Source organism: Dryobates pubescens, chromosome 18 (genome assembly GCF_014839835.1).
Source record: "Dryobates pubescens isolate bDryPub1 chromosome 18, bDryPub1.pri, whole genome shotgun sequence".
Classification (NCBI taxonomy): domain Eukaryota; kingdom Metazoa; phylum Chordata; class Aves; order Piciformes; family Picidae; genus Dryobates; species Dryobates pubescens.
The window spans coordinates 9,486,425-9,504,328 of NC_071629.1; the positions used below are offsets into that span (position 1 = coordinate 9,486,425).

At 42.5% G+C, this 17,904-nt stretch overlaps 1 protein-coding gene across 2 annotated transcripts in view; it reads right to left on the reverse strand.

The window, feature by feature from the left end:
* NRK (Nik related kinase) overlaps window positions 1–17,904 on the reverse strand; it is a 99,336-nt gene that overhangs the window by 76,183 nt on the left and 5,249 nt on the right. The window lies entirely within an intron of this gene.

A 17,904-nucleotide genomic window follows, 5' to 3' on the forward strand; every position in this document is an offset into this window, starting at 1 on the left:
ATTCAAAATTAATCCTTCAGCATCCTTATGAACAGTAAGTGTAACATAGCTGAATTTTCTCCTGTATATAATTCAGAACATGGACACAGTTCTATATGGGTTAAAATTATGTTGCTGGCTTGTTTTTTCCCCCCAAGGCTTTAAGGCAGGCAAGGTACACAGCTGGGACTAAGAGACAGCCTAGATGATAAGGGCTAAAACAACCTTAAACTTTTTCATTCCACTTCTGATGGTGGTGGTGTCTCACAGAGTACAATACCATGCAGGTACGTATCTCTGCAGATGACCGTGAGAGACTGTACACATTGCACTTCACAGGACAGCCCAGCACTAACAACTGGCATTGGATTGGTTGATGGGTTGGACGCAACGATCTTGAAGGTCTCTACCAACCTGGTCTGGTCTGGTCTATTCTATTCTAGTCTATTCTATTCTCTTGGGGTCTCCAAGCCCTTTCCTTCAATACAGTATCACAGTATAACCAAGGTTGGAAGAGACCCCAAGGATCATCAAGTCCAACCTGTCCCAACAGACCCCACAACTAGACCATGGCACCAAGTGCCACGTCCAATCTCCCCTTGAACACCTCCAGGGACGGTGACTCCACCACCTCCCTGGGCAGCCCATTCCAATGATGAATGACTCGCTCGGTGAAGAACTTTTTCCTCACCTCGAGTCTAAACCTCCCCTGGCACAGCTTGAGACTGTGTCCCCTTGTTCTGGTGCTGGTTGCCTGGGAGAAGAGACCAAGCCCTTCCTGTCTACAACCACCTTTCAGGTAGTTGTAGAGGGCAATGAGGTCACCCCTGATCCTTCTCTTCTCCAGGCTAAACAATCCCAGCTCCCTCAGCCTCTCCTCATAGGGCTTGTGCTCAAGGCCTCTCCCCAGCCTTGTTGCCCTTCTCTGGACATGTTCAAGTGTCTCGATGTCCTTCTTAAACTGAGGGGCCCAGAACTGGACACAGTACTCAAGGTGTGGCCTAACCAATGCAGAGTACAGGGGCACAATGACCTCCCTGCTCCTGCTGGCCACACTATTCCTAATACAGGCCAGGATGCCATTGGCCCTCTTGGCCACCTGGGCACACTGCTGGCTCATGTTTAGGCGGGTGTCAATCATCACCCCCAGGTTCATGCCAAATAGCTTCTCTACAACTCTCTTCACCTGAGGTGAATCCTGAAGTCAAAAAACCTCAACTGAGCACCAGTGTTCGGTTAGCAGATCCGAGGTTTGCCTAGAGAAAGTTTGTGTTTTTCACACACATACACAAAAGCTTTCACAGAGCATTTATCGGGGTGGGGGGAGTGGGGAGCATCTACTCTCATTGCCTTCTCATTTGGCTCTATTTGATGCATCCTTTCAAAAAAAAATAAAAGGGAGTTAATGGACACAATTAATCTGTGAGAAAACACATCAGTCTCCAGAATTCTGAATGAGCTCTGCAAGAGATGAACTACATAGCAGCAGCAGTCAGTTCCTATTTCCTTCCAAAATCCTATTGGCCAGATGGTCCACAAAACTCAAGGGAAAATTACTTAAACATTTGGAAAGGTTTTCAGTATTAAGTTGGTCTCCAAAATGAGCCCAGACTACACTTCTAATTATTCTGAAAAGTAACATATACCTTACTTTTCTAATTAAATTAAGAAGGAGCTATGTCTCCAAATTCACTTCTCTACAGGGAAAGAAATTATGAATTTGAGAAGAGCCTTGGTGTTGTGTTTTTTTTTCTAAACTGATCTAATCAGCTTCATACAGCAGAAGCCTGGCTGGCAAGGGTTCTCCTCTCCAGCAATAGTCAGATATTCAGTAATAGTTCCTGAACAGCTACAAGCAGTTACTGTTCAATGCCTTATCTTCCAATTTTCTGTATTACTTGGAGAGATTGAAGTCAATCATGACAGGGAAAGAACAAATAGTGAACTCTTGAGAGGAAAAAGAAGAAGTACCCCTGCAGAATAATTTCAAGATAACGGCTTAACATACTACAGCTGAAGACTCATGGAGCCTTAATCAATGTAGACTGGCATAATTACCAGCACATATGAAGCAAAAGCAGCAACTAACCATTGGAAGAACTGATCACAAAAGGGACCAAGATTTTCCTGCAACTACAGTACAGGATGAAACAATGCACTATACAGTCAACAAATGCAGAGCCCACAATTGCCCCCACCTTCCTCTGATGCACTGCTGGCCTCATTTCTGAGAGGTTTCCTGCAGTACTTCCCACCAAGGGCTACTGATGGTTTCTCCTAATGCTTGGGGGTTTGCAGGCAATTGAGGCTCCTCTGACATCAAGTGATTTCTGCTGTTGAATGTGTTGGATCTGAAGTCGTCCCATGAAAAGGTCAAATCTCTCTAACAGAACAAACCCTGCTTTACACCAATGCTTTTCCACTGTAAGGGGTGTGTGTGTATTCTGTGCTTTCTTTGTCAGAGAAGGTGCTTTCACACTTACTGTGTCACAAGTTTGATCCAGATGTCTGTGACAGAAGTTAACCTATGCCATTACTGCAGCGTGTGTAAAAGTGCCCAGCAATCAACTGCAACACCACTACCCAAAGTTCACTGCCTGTGGGAAAGGAGTCTCTTCATAAAACTGCAGATGAAGGCCAGATGGAAACAGAAAACTCTTTGCTATTCAGATTGCTTACAGATACACTTACATTCACAGGCATATAGATGGCTTACACATGCAATATAAGTTTTAAACACTGGCATCTCATCTAAATTGTATTCACTTAAAAATTTACTCTAAAAGTTTAGCCATCCACAAGTTTCTAAATAAATTCCTTTTGTAGCTTCATTGCATATTCTGCCATCCAGATGCCAAAATACATCAACAGCTCATTGCTGCTTAGAATAGATCTGGTAACACATGCCAGAGAAATTTCACAGGGTCAGCTAAACCTCTACAGAATTGCCAATGCACATATGTAAATAAAAGAAATTTCAATCCATAGGTCTGTATTCACAATAAAAGTGTCTTAAATAATAATAAACAAAGTGCACAGAAAAATACCATACCAGAAAAACCTACCTCCCCAGTGCTTTTATTACATTCTAGTTTCTGAACCTTCAGGTTCAGGAAGGGACATGGGAATACCAGGAATTTGCAAGTTCTCCTCCACTATGAAAGACAGAAGCTGAACCAGGCTTCATTAGAAAACAAGACATACATGATTGGGCTGCCCTTGCATCCAACTGTGTTTTAACCTGCCAGCCCATTTCAGCCCACGCCAACAGGGAGATAGAAGTCTCAAACATGATTCAGTTCCTGTGTGCTTTGCAAGAATCAGAGACGGAGACAAAATGCCTTGCTGAAGAGCTGAGGGCTCCAGAGTGGGCTCTGTGGTTTCCCAGCCAATACCATCTGCCAGCTGGCCAGCATGAGCCAGCTGGAGCACAGGCAGCTTCGTGCCCATAGGAAGCAGGTAGCCATGGGAGGCTGCTGCTGTCAGCTCAGGGCAGGTGGCTAAGGAGTAAGCAGAGACCATGGGCATGTGTGCTAGCAGAGATCCTAAAGGACTCAAGCAAGGAATTAGGACTCCTGATGTCAGAGGTGCAGGACAGGATAAGAATGGATACATTTGCAAGCAACTCTGTTCTGTTATTTTTATTACACAGGTTTTCCTCAAAACACAGGAAGTTAAAATAGCTTTGGAACTCATATTGATCTATAAACCCACCTCTCATCAGTGCTGCAGGCTGCTTTCCTCTAGTCTTACCATCAATGCTCAAAAGCATTTTCGTGTTTGCACCACTGAGGCTTGCATAAAATATGTAATTTTTATATGTTTACTCAAGAAAATAACTATATCCAATAATAAAAAGGTTACAAAACCCCAAATACCTAATAGGAAGTGGTTCTGAGTCACTGGGCCACCTTCAGGGATTGGCACCCCATCACTGATTCTCATTTGCCATTTATTCTTGTCATCAAATGAGTGCAAGGTGAGCATAAAACATCAACTGTTCACATTTTATATCCAGTCTGAATAGGTGAAACAAATTATATCCTGTGCAAAGGACTGGAAAAAATGAGGTTCCAAATAATGATTTTTAAAGACCTGGTTTGCACACATGGATTGACCCACTTTAATTAGAAATGGGTTTCCAGCTCAGTTTGATGAAGTGTGGACATGCTCACTGGCCTGCATCAGTTTTGTCTGTTACTGTCTTTTAATTCATCCAGTCACACTGGACATCTTTTTCCAAAGTGCTCATCTTTTTCATAACTCCATCTCAATCCATGCAGTTTCAGTGGCTTTAACAGAAGAGGAGGGAGATTAACGCAGAGTTCTCTGGCATTACCCATTTATTTCTGCCACCAGCTTTTTCTTTTTAAAAGAACATGGTTTAGGAAAGTCAGCAATTAACACTGATTAAAAAGCTGACTGGTGGAAGCTTAATACTCACGTCTCATGATCCAACGAGAACAGGAGGCTTATCACCAACTGGGACAGCAAATGTTGGCCACAGTCAGGGGTGGTTTTGCCCTTGCAGCAGTCATATGCAAGAACATGTTTCTGTGGCAAGGCAACCACCTTCTACCTGCTAAGGCTTCCTTTAGTTTTTGCCAAGAAGAAAAAAAAAGAAGTCAAGAATAATAATGTAAGATACTGTTCTCTGCCAAACCTCAAGAGAGCTGCTGCTCTGCTTCATGACCAGCTCCAGGCACACACCCTGTTACGTAACCACAGGAGCATCCATGCAGCCTGATCCAGAGCACGCAGGTTGGGAAAGCTAGACCTCAGAAGCACCACCACAGAAATGAATGGCTACACTGATGGCAAGCATGGAGATGGCAAACATAATCCAAGGTGGGGAAAAAATACAAAAATCAAGATGCAAAGCCCTCTGTGTTATCTCATGCCCTTCAAAAATTGCTTGCTAATAAAAGTTCCTTCAGCCAGTGCTCATGCATGGATACCTCCTCAGGACCTAGGACACAAGCCAGACATGGCTTGGCAGATCACAACCGACTTCTGGAAACACACCTAGTGAACCACACAGTTAGCAGCCTGTCCCAGGGTGGGGAAAAATGCACATGCAGCAGCTTCCTAATTTCTCTTTCTGATCATGCACCAAGTTTTGTGAGCAGATCCTGAAGAATGAAAATGCATCATGCAATATCTGGGGACTTTTCATATTACAATGACTATTAGCAGTGAACACCTTGGGTAACAGAGCACTGCATAATGACAAACATGCTACTTGCTTGGCAATAGAGGAAGCCAGAAAGGAAGGAAAACCCACTCTTGGCATATGCTCCTGTAACCTGAGGAAACAAATGCTCTGGAAGTTCAGATAGTGGCCAGACAGGTTCACATTAGAAACCACAATTTATATATCACAGTGTCACCTCCACTCCATGTTCCACTGGCTTCTAAAATCCCCAGCCCTGGTCCAGCTCCTATGGGAAGGCTCAGCACTGCCTACATTACAAGGACAGTGCCTGAAGCCCCTGTCAAGAATGTATTTTAATATTAATAACATCAAAAGCAAGAGCTCTGCAGAACTCTAATGTAAACAATGCAGAATGCAGCAACCACAAAAACTCATAAAGCCAAGTTGGTTTTAATCTACTTACTATGACATTTGAACTCCATCTGCATGACAGATAGGACAAGGGCCACATAGGCTCCAAGCATCACCTAAGGCTGATAAAACCATTTTCTTTCTTTCCTGGTCAGAGAACTGTGAATTTGGCAGAAGCAAGAAGCCAAATGACATTACACAACCTAACCAGGATTTTTTTGTGACTATATGAATGCACTAGGTGCTTTGCAAACATCCCCAGAAACCTCATGCACATCTGTGCGTGCGGATTTCTGTGCCAACATCAAAATAGTCCAACTCCAACATGCAAGCCAAGCATACAGGCCATGTAAAGTCTTCATCCAGGTGGGTATCTTGGGTACATGATACAAAGAAAGGATGGGAGGAACATAGGAAAGGGTGAATCCTCTCTAACCTTTAGCCTTCAGCCTGTGTGATAGGAGACCTGAGTTTCCAGCTGTTGTTTGCAACTTCCTCTATTCAGAACAGTTCTGAAGGAAATCTTTCAAGTATCCAAAAGAAAGGAAAGTTAGACAACCTCTTTATTCCTTCATCCCTTCTCCTTTTCTCCATTTTCAGGCTACAATACACACAGCTTCTCTAGATGCAAAACCCTTTTTGGCCAAAGAAACTGTCCCAGTTGGGCATCAAACAGTACGCTACGCCCCATGCACATGCACACCTACTCAACAGCATGTGAGCTGGGAGCTCAACACATTGGGGAAATGTCAGACCTACTTAGGCTGATCTGCACATGCACAAAAAGCCCAGTGTATCCTGAGAGTACCACATTTACTGGCACATACCACCTCTGTGATGTCCAAGTTGTCCCAGGCTTCCCAGCTACTGGGTTCAGCGGGCACATCCTATGCCTCAAGTCTTAATGTGCTTGCCTGTGAAATTTGGCAACCTTCCACTCAGAGAGATGACAAAACATATTCTAATGCCTCTGGAAACAAATCACCCCTCATCAAAAAGGAATCCTACAGGAGGAATGGTCTGGTGCACCCAAATCATACACTGGTACTGCCTGTCCTCTTCTGCAGGTCAAAACGCACACACAAGACCAGCTCCCACTGCCAGCAACTGATGAATAACTGGAAGTTTTACCACAGCCATCTGACTTTCAGAGCAGCAGAGATAGGCTGCTCTGCGATACCCAACTCTGATGTTAATAAAAGGCAACAGAGTATCTGCTGAAGTAACTTGGCTTCTGGGGGCAGAACTTTGCAAGAAGCCTGTTACAATAAATATTTCATGTTAAACTGAAAAAAGCAAATATTACAGCAAAAATGGTTTGATTTTTTTTCCACCCTGGCTCTTCCCTTTTTCCATATAACAAGACAACATCATGGACAATCTGTGTAAATAATACATTTGAGAGTCCATTATCTAAGCCATATACATATTTATTTTATGTTGGTTTTGTTGCATATTTTAGTGTAATTGTTCATAGGTTTAGAGGCCAAAGTAAAACAAGAGTAGACAAATCTACTACAGCAGGGGAAAAAAACACAACCCAGTAAATTGGTTACTCTTTTTAAAAAAATATATTTTTAAACACTAAGGAAAAGAATCCATGCTAAAACTTAGCATAATAAACAGGATGGAAAAATCCTCAGGTTCAGTACAGCAAACAGTTTTAGAAAGCCGCCAAATGTGCTCCGCAAAATGTTTCAACTTTTAACAGCAGAAACACAAGAAAAATTTGCATTGAAAATGCTTACATCAGATGTAGCCATTGCTCTACTGTAGAGTCAGGGAAATGACATTCAGTCAATTCCAGGATTCAGGAAACCTCAACAAAACGTCAGTATTTTGCCAGCTGGTCTCATTTTGCTTGTAAACACTCAGAATCACAGAAACATTCAGACTGGAAAAGACCTGCAGGATCACCAAGTCCAACCATTAACCTTAAGCTAAAAAGTTCACCCCTAAACCATATCCCCAAGCACCACATCCAGGCTTGGTGACTCAACCACCTCCCTGGACAGCCCAATCCAATGCCTGACCACTCTTGCCATGAACAAAAAATTTCTCCATCACAGAATGGAAAGAATTAATATTAACAAAACAAATGTGAAGATTAATGTCAAATCATTTCAGTGTGATGATATCTCCCCCCGCCCTCCCCCCCCGCAGTGTGCATTACTAAGTATCTATTACAAGCTAAACTAAAACTTATGTTCAAATGAAGCAAATGAAATGCAATGTTTTGATGTTTCTGAAAGAAATTTGAAAACAAAAGCCAAGTCATTTCTTAAAAATCTTCCCACTAACATTCCTGTTGAACTCAACATGTTTGGATTCAAGTGAAACTGTTTTCAAACAGCATGTTGTTCTCTGAGTGGCTGCTAACCAATTCTCACAAATCACCTCCTTCAGGACGCTAATTCCTCTTCACCAGAATCCCAGGATGCTTTACAAAAACAAGGTCTGCCTCCATGTTAATAGCTACAGTCACAAGGAGAGCTCTGTTTCCAGCGAGTTCATGTGGTTTTGAGCAATGACAAGAGGGAGAGGCCAGAAGAAAACCCACATCTCCTGAGCTGCAGCTGCCCACACCAATTCCACTCTTACCTTCATGGAAAACTGTATTTCTTAAGTGATGGGAGCACCTCACAGCACAGCTACTGACTGCATGCCAGCTATTACATGTCTTTGTTTAGGGCACTGAAAAGGCCACAGTTTGCTACAAAGTCGTTGATAAAGTTTCATGTTTTCATAGGGAAGCAATGAGCCTTGAAAAGGTGCTTCTAAAGCAGATCTGAAAAAGCTCTTGGGAATCCCACAAAGTCAGCAGGTTACAAGGGCAGGCTTCCAACACACAAGGGATTTAAAAAATAAATCAGTATTCTACAAACTGCTGAAAAATACTTTCTTCTTTACTTTTATTCCCCAGATCCATATTCGCAGATCTGCACAGGCCAAGAAAATTACTGCTGGCCAGCAGCCTGAGAGCAGCTGAATACCAGACAGGAAAAGCACAATTTTATCACATTTATGGATCTTACAATTAAATTGGACACTACAATTTAAAATTACTTACTGGAAATTTCATTATGATGGGACAAGGGCCTGACCCACACCTGCATCTACTGAGCAAGCTGTTTGACCCCAGCCAACAATGAAAATTAGCTTTTAAACTCCAATTCCCCACAAATGCCTTGGAAGGGCAGGAGTAACAGTTGTCCCACCAGATTTTGCTGCTGTCCATCCAAGCAGCTGCAGTCTGAATAGTTGTGTGACCACCAGACATAGCTGTGCCTGGCTTTGAAACTAGCAAGATCATGGCTGGGACAAATTCTGCTTTCCTAAGAGCACCAGAGCTGAGCACACCAAGGAGTGCACCCATCAGTATTGTCACAGAGCCCAGCATGTATCCACATGGCATTGGGAGACATCACGAGACATGCTCTTAGGTGGAGCTCTGCCCAACAGCAAGCACAAGGACAGTGCTGTTAGTGACACTGGTTCTGCTGCCAGCTATGTTGGCAGGTTGTCCAGACCCCTACTTACCCCCTATGCCCTGCACAGTGCCGGCTTCTTCCTTGTGAGGTAATTCAGTGCTGCTGTGGCAATCATCCACAGCAGCTGACCATGCCAAGGTAAAGCTGTGGGAACATCCCTCACGTTTCAGCACTTCCCATCCCCAGTGCTAAAAGTCTTGCTGCCTGACTTGGCAGGCTTCTGAACAACTTTTACACAGACATAAATCAGCATGTGGTTTGCAGGCGAGCAAATGACCAGGCTCACAACTTCACCTGCATAACAAATAAAAACAGTTCCTTAATGCTATTTACTTCTGTCTGCTCCAGAAAAGCAACACAACACAGCTCCAGCCCTATCCCAAGAATTGCCCAAAGCTGAAACACCAAGTGCATAAGAAATCTCTCTGGCACAAGGGCGATAGTGTTTTTAACTGCTCCCAGATGGCCCTCGTAGGGCAAAAGTTGGATCTCCACAGCTACAACTCAGCAGCTGCTAACACAATTGTTGCAGCACTATTTCATGATGTGTCTGCTCTCACCCAAGTCACACTGCCCAGAAGGAGTTAATGCAAGCTCACTTCTGGAGTGAAGATATTTAACTGAGGGCAGAATGAACTATAGATACATTCTGCAGTTCAAACAAACGAATATCCATTCTACTTAGAGGAGGAAAAACCCACCAGAGGGACTGATCAGCTACTGTACAAGACAGAAAAAGATGAGGGTGGGGAAGTCAAAAGCAGGACAAAGTTAAACAGCTCATTCATGGTCACTGTCCCAGTAGGGCAGACACTCTAGCAGCAGACTTCAGAGCTCAGGTTGCTGAAGTGAAGCAGGAGCTAAAGCAACCAGCTTTGCAACAGTCCCACTGTGTACAGTCTCTGGGCTGTGCACCCTGGAAATGCTGCACTTCGACCAACTCAATGGACAATATTAATCCAGTACAGACCTCAGCAGAAGAATTTGCTTCTTTGTAGACTGACATTTTTGCTACTGGGCTTCCCAGAGAGGCCTGCAACAAATCACTACTGCTACAGGGTTACTGGACACCCTGCTCAACACAAAGGTAAAAAAGCCTCCTTCAGAACAGGATCACAATCTAGATTTTAAAACATCCCAGAAACAATCTTTCAGTCCCCAAGATCTCAGCCTGCAGGACTTAGCTGCTTGGCTCAACATAGTGAACTTTTTGAATACCTGAAGAGCAAACTATAAAGCACTACTGTAGATGATTCTTGTATAAAATCATGGGTTCCTCAGGCACAAACAAATTCTTATGGAAAAATACCTGAACACTGGGTGTGAAATTTAAGAAAATACTTACTGCTGCTGAAGACAGTGGTAACATGCTTTCTATGCAGACAATAGAAAAGAAGAGCAACACTCTCCACACAGTTCTTTAGACCAATTCACCACACTGTCATGTTTAGAGCACTAAATGCTGGATAAATCCATGAAATACACATAATAATAATTAAAGAAAAACACAATCAGGCTATCAATACTTTCAGGAAACCAACAGACATGTTCCTCTTGATTATACTCTACCAGCTGTAGCCCAGAGGTACCAAAGAGGGACTTAAAAAAAAAAAGTATGTGCACCCTTCAGATCATTAAAGCAGGCCTTCAAAATACTATTCACCTGGAGCTGTAACAGTAAATCAAACATGGAGATAAGGTGATGTGTGCTGCAAGGCACTAAAGTTCTGAGATTCACTCAGAAAAAGGTAATTACTAAAGCTAACCTCAACGAGAGTTGACTTGAACACCTATAAACAGCATGGTAAATTTTCTGCTGTTTAAAATCAAGGAATATCCTATCATTCATTCCTTAGCTCAAGCAGCTAACTACATATCCAGGAGGGCTTTTGGACTGCAAATAGACAATTTCTTACAAGTTTTTCCCCAATCCCACCAATGTATTTTGAAGAGAGAACTTACACAATGTCTGCTTATACTTCTGAGTAGGTCAGGCATTGCAAAACTCAGGCATGCAAAGTGCTGCTCACTCTGATGCACATCTTCACATAGGCACATTGCTGGATGCTGCTGATCAGTCAGGAGTATTGAAAACAATGTCACTAGTGAGGTGCTTAAAATGCTAGCAAAGTGCTTGAGTGGGGAATTAAGAGCTTGAATTATTTCCTGGTCATGTTATCACCAGTGCATTTTCAGTATGTTCTCTTACTTGCAAAACAAGCATGTGCCAGTGCCAGCATCTGAAGCGTTACATAACATGAGTTCAAAATGCAACCAGTTGAGGCTGAAAATACATTGCGCTCTCCCATGTCGACATTCAGGTTCAAAACACTGAGGAGCTGGAAGTGGCAGGCCTGCCAACACATTATCTGCAAGGATTTTACTACTCTCTAATGGCCTTTATGGCACATCTAATTATTGTACATTGCTCTGCTTAGTCAAAGAGCCTTTATTGTATAGAAGCGCTCAACAGCCAAGAAGTTTTTTCACATCCTTACTCTTCTATTTTTGATAAACTAGTCCTACAGTTAAGAATCTTAATTGAATCCATCTGAAATATTCACTAACTAGAACCAGGGCTTCACAATTTGCTAATTAACTTCGCATGTATGATCCATTATTTTAAATTCCAGTGCTGAATATAGTTTGGCATTGCCATGCAAATAAGCAGGGAAACCAAGATTCAAAACAAAACAAAACAATAAAACCCTCTCACGCTATGGAACAAACCCAAAATTCTCCTGGCACTGACAACTAAATACACAATTAAACACACTACCTAGTCCCCTACTTTTTGCTTTGTTTTGTTTTTCACATTCTCCAAGTCAGTTATTCACAGTCTAGTAGGCTGGATTGATGAGGTCTGTGGTGACAGGTTGGACTTGATGATCTTTGAGGTCTCTTCCAACCTTGGTGATTCTGTGTGATTCTCTGACAGTAGGCATCTTCTGTCCACCATTCACATGTCCTGTAGTCAAATGGAAATTTGAAAAGACCTCTGGGTCCCATCTCCTGCTGAAACCAGGGCATTAAGTCATGAAAGCCAAGCCAATGTCAAACAGACTTGAATATTTCCAGCAAGTGTGATTCCACCACTACGCTGGCAAACCTATTCATTCCAATGTTGATTTCTTCCCACAGTAAAGAATTTTTTACATTCAGATGGAATCCCTCTTGAGCAACCCATGCCTGGTTTGTCTTGTCCTGTGCATCCCTGTACTTGCATCCTCTATACAAACAACCTTTGAAGTATTTGAAGATTGTGACTAGATTGCCTTAAGCCTTCTCTCCTCTAGGTTGAAAAAAAATTCAATTCCTTCAGCCTTTCCTTCTTCATGTGTAAAGTTTTTCAACCCTCTATATGTTTAAGTGGCCCTCTACTGGACCCTCTTCAGTTTCCCAATGTTTCTCTGGAAGTAGGGAAGGAAAGACAGGACACAGTATTTCAAGTGTGGCCTAACAAGAACAGTGGAACTAATCACATCCCCTGACATGCTTGCTACACACTTGGTGACACAGAATTCACCCTCCGTGCTGCAAAGGTGCACTGCCAGCTCCACATCCTTTCTGATGAAGGAGGAAAAGAACCAACATGGTGGTGTGAAAGCTTTAAGGAAAGCATACAGACATGTATGAGAGTGTCTTTAGGAGTTGTACACAACTGAGAGAAGAGGACACAGCCAGTAGTATGTGGACTTCACAGGCGTTATTAGAAATCAGAGGCAAGAAGAAGTTTAACACTGAAACACCAAACCATTCCTCCCTATGATGTTACTGCCATATTTACTAAGCTGTCAAGGCAACCCGGTCACAAGCACCACAACATTTCTGGTCTTACCACAATGGCAGTAGCACACATTTAGCTCAGTTATTCCTGAAAGAGGTCCCTGTTGCCAGGATTAGCAGATAATCTTCATTATTTGTTTGCACTGCTAAACCAAGGACCTACACAATGAGTTGTTGACTCCATCCAGTACACTGCAGCAATACTTCTTTATACACTGCTGCCTACAATAATTAACTAGTTTTTCATGTGGACAAGACAATCAGCTACAATACTAAAAGCCCAAATAAAGAAAATTAATAGACAAACAAGCATTTTCACCAACTGCTAGTGAAACAGAAAGTAGCATTTTGTCATTTCTATAAAGAATAACTGATTTCTCTACTTGACTCATCAAAATCTCAGTGCCTCAAAGGCTAAGATTATCTTGAAGACTGTTAACTCCCCACAAAGGATAACAAAATCCACCAAGAGGACACGACATTTTAAGGTCTGCTTCTGGCTGCATTTCAGCCCAGAGACACATTCTTCAGAAGGTGTCTTCTTCTGACTCACCCCCAGAACAGACAGGTTATGAAGTTTCCAGCTCATACATGTTCACCTTCCGGATTGCAGTGAACATAACTGCAATGTTTCTTATATTTAACCTTTCAGTAACTGCCTGAGGTGCTGCCATCAATAAAGGTTTTCAATACGGTCCACAGACTTTAACACTTCATAATTTAGCATGGTCTTGTGATTCTTTCCACACAGTACCAAGACTAAGAAAAATCATGTTGTTTCCCATCATTCCTCCCAACTTGGTCACAATTACTGCAGCCAGTTATTCAATGGAATGAATTATGAAGAATTCAGCAGACTTTCAAACTGAAGAGACATATTAATGCTTCACCACACTCCTGCCACTGTATATCAACAGCTGACTAACCCATAACTAATGTCAACAATTGAAATAGGATTCAATGCCAAGAAGCAGCTGTATTTAAAAAAAAGGGGGGGGGGGCAACAAAAAACAACCCTACCCAAAACACTTCCTTACTGAGACCTGCTTCCTTTTTGTAGCCAGTCTTATGTGACTAGACAAAATTAAAAATATTAGCTGTGCAGAGCCACTCCAGAGAGGCAGGGTTGCTTCCACTCTCTGTTAAGAAGCCTCAGCAACAGCACTGTTGTGTCTTCGTCAGTTGCATTATCAGGAAGCACTCCTTCCCTTTTGATTCTCACAGTTTCAAACCAGAGCGCCTCTCTCAAGTTCCCTGTGCCCTCAGATGCCATTAAAGATACAAGCATTCTGCACATACAGCAGCTGCAAATCTGTCAATGGTTTATCACCAGCCTGCAAGATCATACTCCATAAAACATCAGCCCCTGGAACTTGCCAAATACACTGACCTATCATTCCCTAGGCCACTCAAAAATACTCACCACAGGAGAGGGCTGATCCACATCAAGACAAAGAACTCAAAAGCCCCAGTCAGGTGCCTCTTGACATTAGAAAACAAGGAGCCTGCACAGATGCTGTTGATGACCTCATTTAACCCATGAAAACTTTTGTAGACCACAGCTCAATGAGTAAGATTAGAAGCAATTCCTCTTTATCTTGATAACTAAGACAGCAAAGCAGCTATAAAATCAAGAGTGCCACGGTCTCTTCCAGAGATCAAGACAAACTGTTTGACCCAAAAAAGGCACCCACTCCAGTTGCCCCATGCCTTCTTTTCCCCATTCACCTATCAGAAAAATGACCCTGCAGAGAAAATTAAAAGACAGAAAATTTGACAGGGTCCTACTGAAACAAACCACCCAAAGAATATTAAACTGACAGCTGAAGTCTTCACAAACAAAAAAACCCCACCTGCTTAAATTTACAGAGTTATTTATTACCAAATGCACAAGGAGAGACCAAGATACAACATCAAGGATGATATATGATCATTATCCAGCTCTTCATGGAAGGAAAGCAAGGCAAGTCTACATAGCCAGTTCTGTTGCCTTCATGACACTTTAAACCTTAACAGTTTTAACAATGTGCCATACCAGAATAGCAGAGTGAGTAAAAAAAAAAAAGATGGTGTTTATAAAATCTCCTAGATTGATTTCTGCATCCCAGACAACACCCAGTTCAAGCTTCCCCAGGCAGCCTACAGGAGGGATTTCCAAGGCACCACAACTGCAGGCCAGGGAATAAGCAAAACCCAAGAACTTGAAGGTGACACCTTCATCAATCTCACTTCCTCCCCAATGACACCAACAGTTACACAAGGCAAACCATCGCTGTGCCCTGTCTGAAGATCCTTGCTGATTGGCAGCTCTGAAAAAAAACAAACCCAAAACACCAAAACAAACCCTGAACACTGGCCCTCATGCTTTGGAGAGAAGCCCCACATCCCTTATACAGTCTTTGTGGTCCCTGGCCTAAAGAGTTCTCAGGGAGGTGGACAGGCCTTGTGAAAAACAGTGCATGGGAAGTTCAGGAACTTCTCTTTCCCATATGCATTCAATGGGGATATTGCAGAGACTAGACACAATCTGACCTTCAGCACTTCAAAGTTCAGCACTTCAAAGACCTGAAAGAGAGAAAACTCATACTTCTTCAACCACTGGCAAATGTACTATTTCCAACTGCCTTCAGAGAAGGCTCACGATGAGTGACATCATTCAGCATCACCTTTTACACAGTCATAATGTTCTTCAGAATTCAGCTCCCAGAAGCCACCAATTAACTGAAAAACTAATTTCTCATTTCAAGAGATAACAAAGTCCATGTCTCACGACTTCTGGGTACCATCTGATTCTTTAATATCCAATTCCTACTTTCCAAAAGGCTGAAGTTGGCAGTGCTGGCATATTTACGTCCTACTACTTCATAAGTTGTCAAAAAATCTGCTAGCCTTTAGTCAGTTATTATATGTAAATCTCAGCTTTATAACATTTCTGGACAGCTTTAGCATTATCACGGGTACAATTTATACCTCTTCCATTTCATTTAAAAAGACACTGAACTGGAACTGGTCTGGAATAATTCAGTATGAACAATACTCCCCTTCAATAAATCTGTTAAATGTTGTTTTCGAAATCTAATGATGAATCCTCTAAATTTTATTTTCATTTTTATAGGTCTGCATATATTAAAATATATAGCCATATGAATCATCTTCACAGCCAAGCAAGCTATTTAGTAATCTTGGACATAGTTTATTTAGCCTGAAATGAGCTTGGCTTTGATTATGTGCAAACCACTATGTGTAGTCTCTGAACGTATATGGAAGATTCTGACACCTCTGGAGAATAAAAACGTGCTCTAATGACATGAGCATGCTATGTGACTAACAAAGATTACCTTATAACTTAAATATTTATGATCACAAACCTGTACCAGGAAAACTACAAGATGATTCCAGAATTCTCTAATTCACTCCATCAGTTCTAGCATTGTACTGCACTATCATCTGCCCACAAAGAGCAGCTCCATCCCCTAAGCACGCCTCAGCAAAACACCCTACATTCAGTGCTCACACGTATTTCCATGAACAAAGCCTTTGTTACGGGTGTGCTTGCAGAGCCAGGGTTGCACACAGCCCATCATCGCTCCATCGCGTGATGCATGTGCACAAAGCTGCCCCTCAGCCTTGCGAGACCTTGCCTCTCACTGCCTTGCATAGATGTGCATAGCCATGCCAAGCGCAGACTAGCTGAGATCCAAATCGCCCATTATCCAGAGCTGTCAGACCCTGGTCTCTTCTGTGCTCAGTGGAGAGCTGCCTTTGGGTAGGATTTTCAATTGTCATTGTCAATATTTCTTACACATTTTGGCAATTAACATTCCAGTGAACCACACAATAGCTCCAAACATTTTCTTTTGCAGCAGAGGAGCAAACTATGCTGTTCCTTCCTGGTTTTGCCATGATTAAGCAGCTGATTCACTCTCAACACCCTTAGAAGATGAAGAATTCCCCTCCCCCCCCCCCCCCCCCAATATAGAATAAATCCAGGAATGAAAAGAAAGACAACTGTTTCAGAGACTGTTTGGGAGCCTTAGCATCTTTTCACAGGTAGAAGACTGTGATTACACTGGCAACAGCACCCCTGAGTATCTCTTGGCTTCTAATCTGTCCATGTGAACCCTGAGCCTCTTTTTAATTTAGCTGTGCTGACCTTAGTATTTGAGTGACAATCTCAGAAACAACACAGACTTAATCACAGCAACAAATAATTACACAAGTAAGATCCTGTTCTGACAAAATAAATTAAAAAAGAAAAAGTAGTATGGGGAAGCAGAAATTCCCCAGAACTGCTTCTGTAGAGGACTTTCCAGAATCTTTGAAAAAGCATCTACAGCTACAAAGGGAAACCAAAATGGGATCACAGCAGAACTGGCCTCAGAGGATGGACACTGAAACACAATATGTGTTCAGTGCATTGGAATCGGAGAAAGACTGAGTCCAGCATGTCTGCATCAGGGTCACCTTATGCATTCCTCCTGGAATAGGGGATCCAAGCAGGAAGAGCCTGAGCCAATACAACAACTGGCCATGCAGGAGCTCTTCAGCAGTGGGACCTGAGCGGGAAGCAAGAACAGCTTCCTCTAGTGCTCCAAGGGTTCAGCAGCATGGCCTTCTCCTTCCTCCATCTTCTTTCTCCAAATGGGAAAAGCACAGATGCAGTTCCCTATTTTACCACATTTATTTTCTCTTCTTAAATAACTCTGAGGAAAGGCTTCACAGTGAAAGGACACTCCTCTAGGCTAGTTCTTGTAACTAAAGGTGTGCATTGCATAGTGTATGCAGCATGTTACAGTAGACAGTCTAAAGACAGATTGGAGGTTCTGCTTCAGTATCTCTGTGACACAGGTAATAATGGAAATCAAAATCTTCACAGCCTGCCTGCAGAGCAGTGTTAATTGACACCCCTGTCCTGAGGAGTATTGGTGGTTTAGCCTCAGCTGAACTCACTACTCAATCCAGGCCAAACTCAGCCACCACTGCTGTTGTCTTGAAATTGAAAAAGAGAAAATAACCACAGGATAGGAAAAAAACAGGGCAAAGGGAAATCAGTCAAAAGCTAAGGCACTCATTCAAACTGTG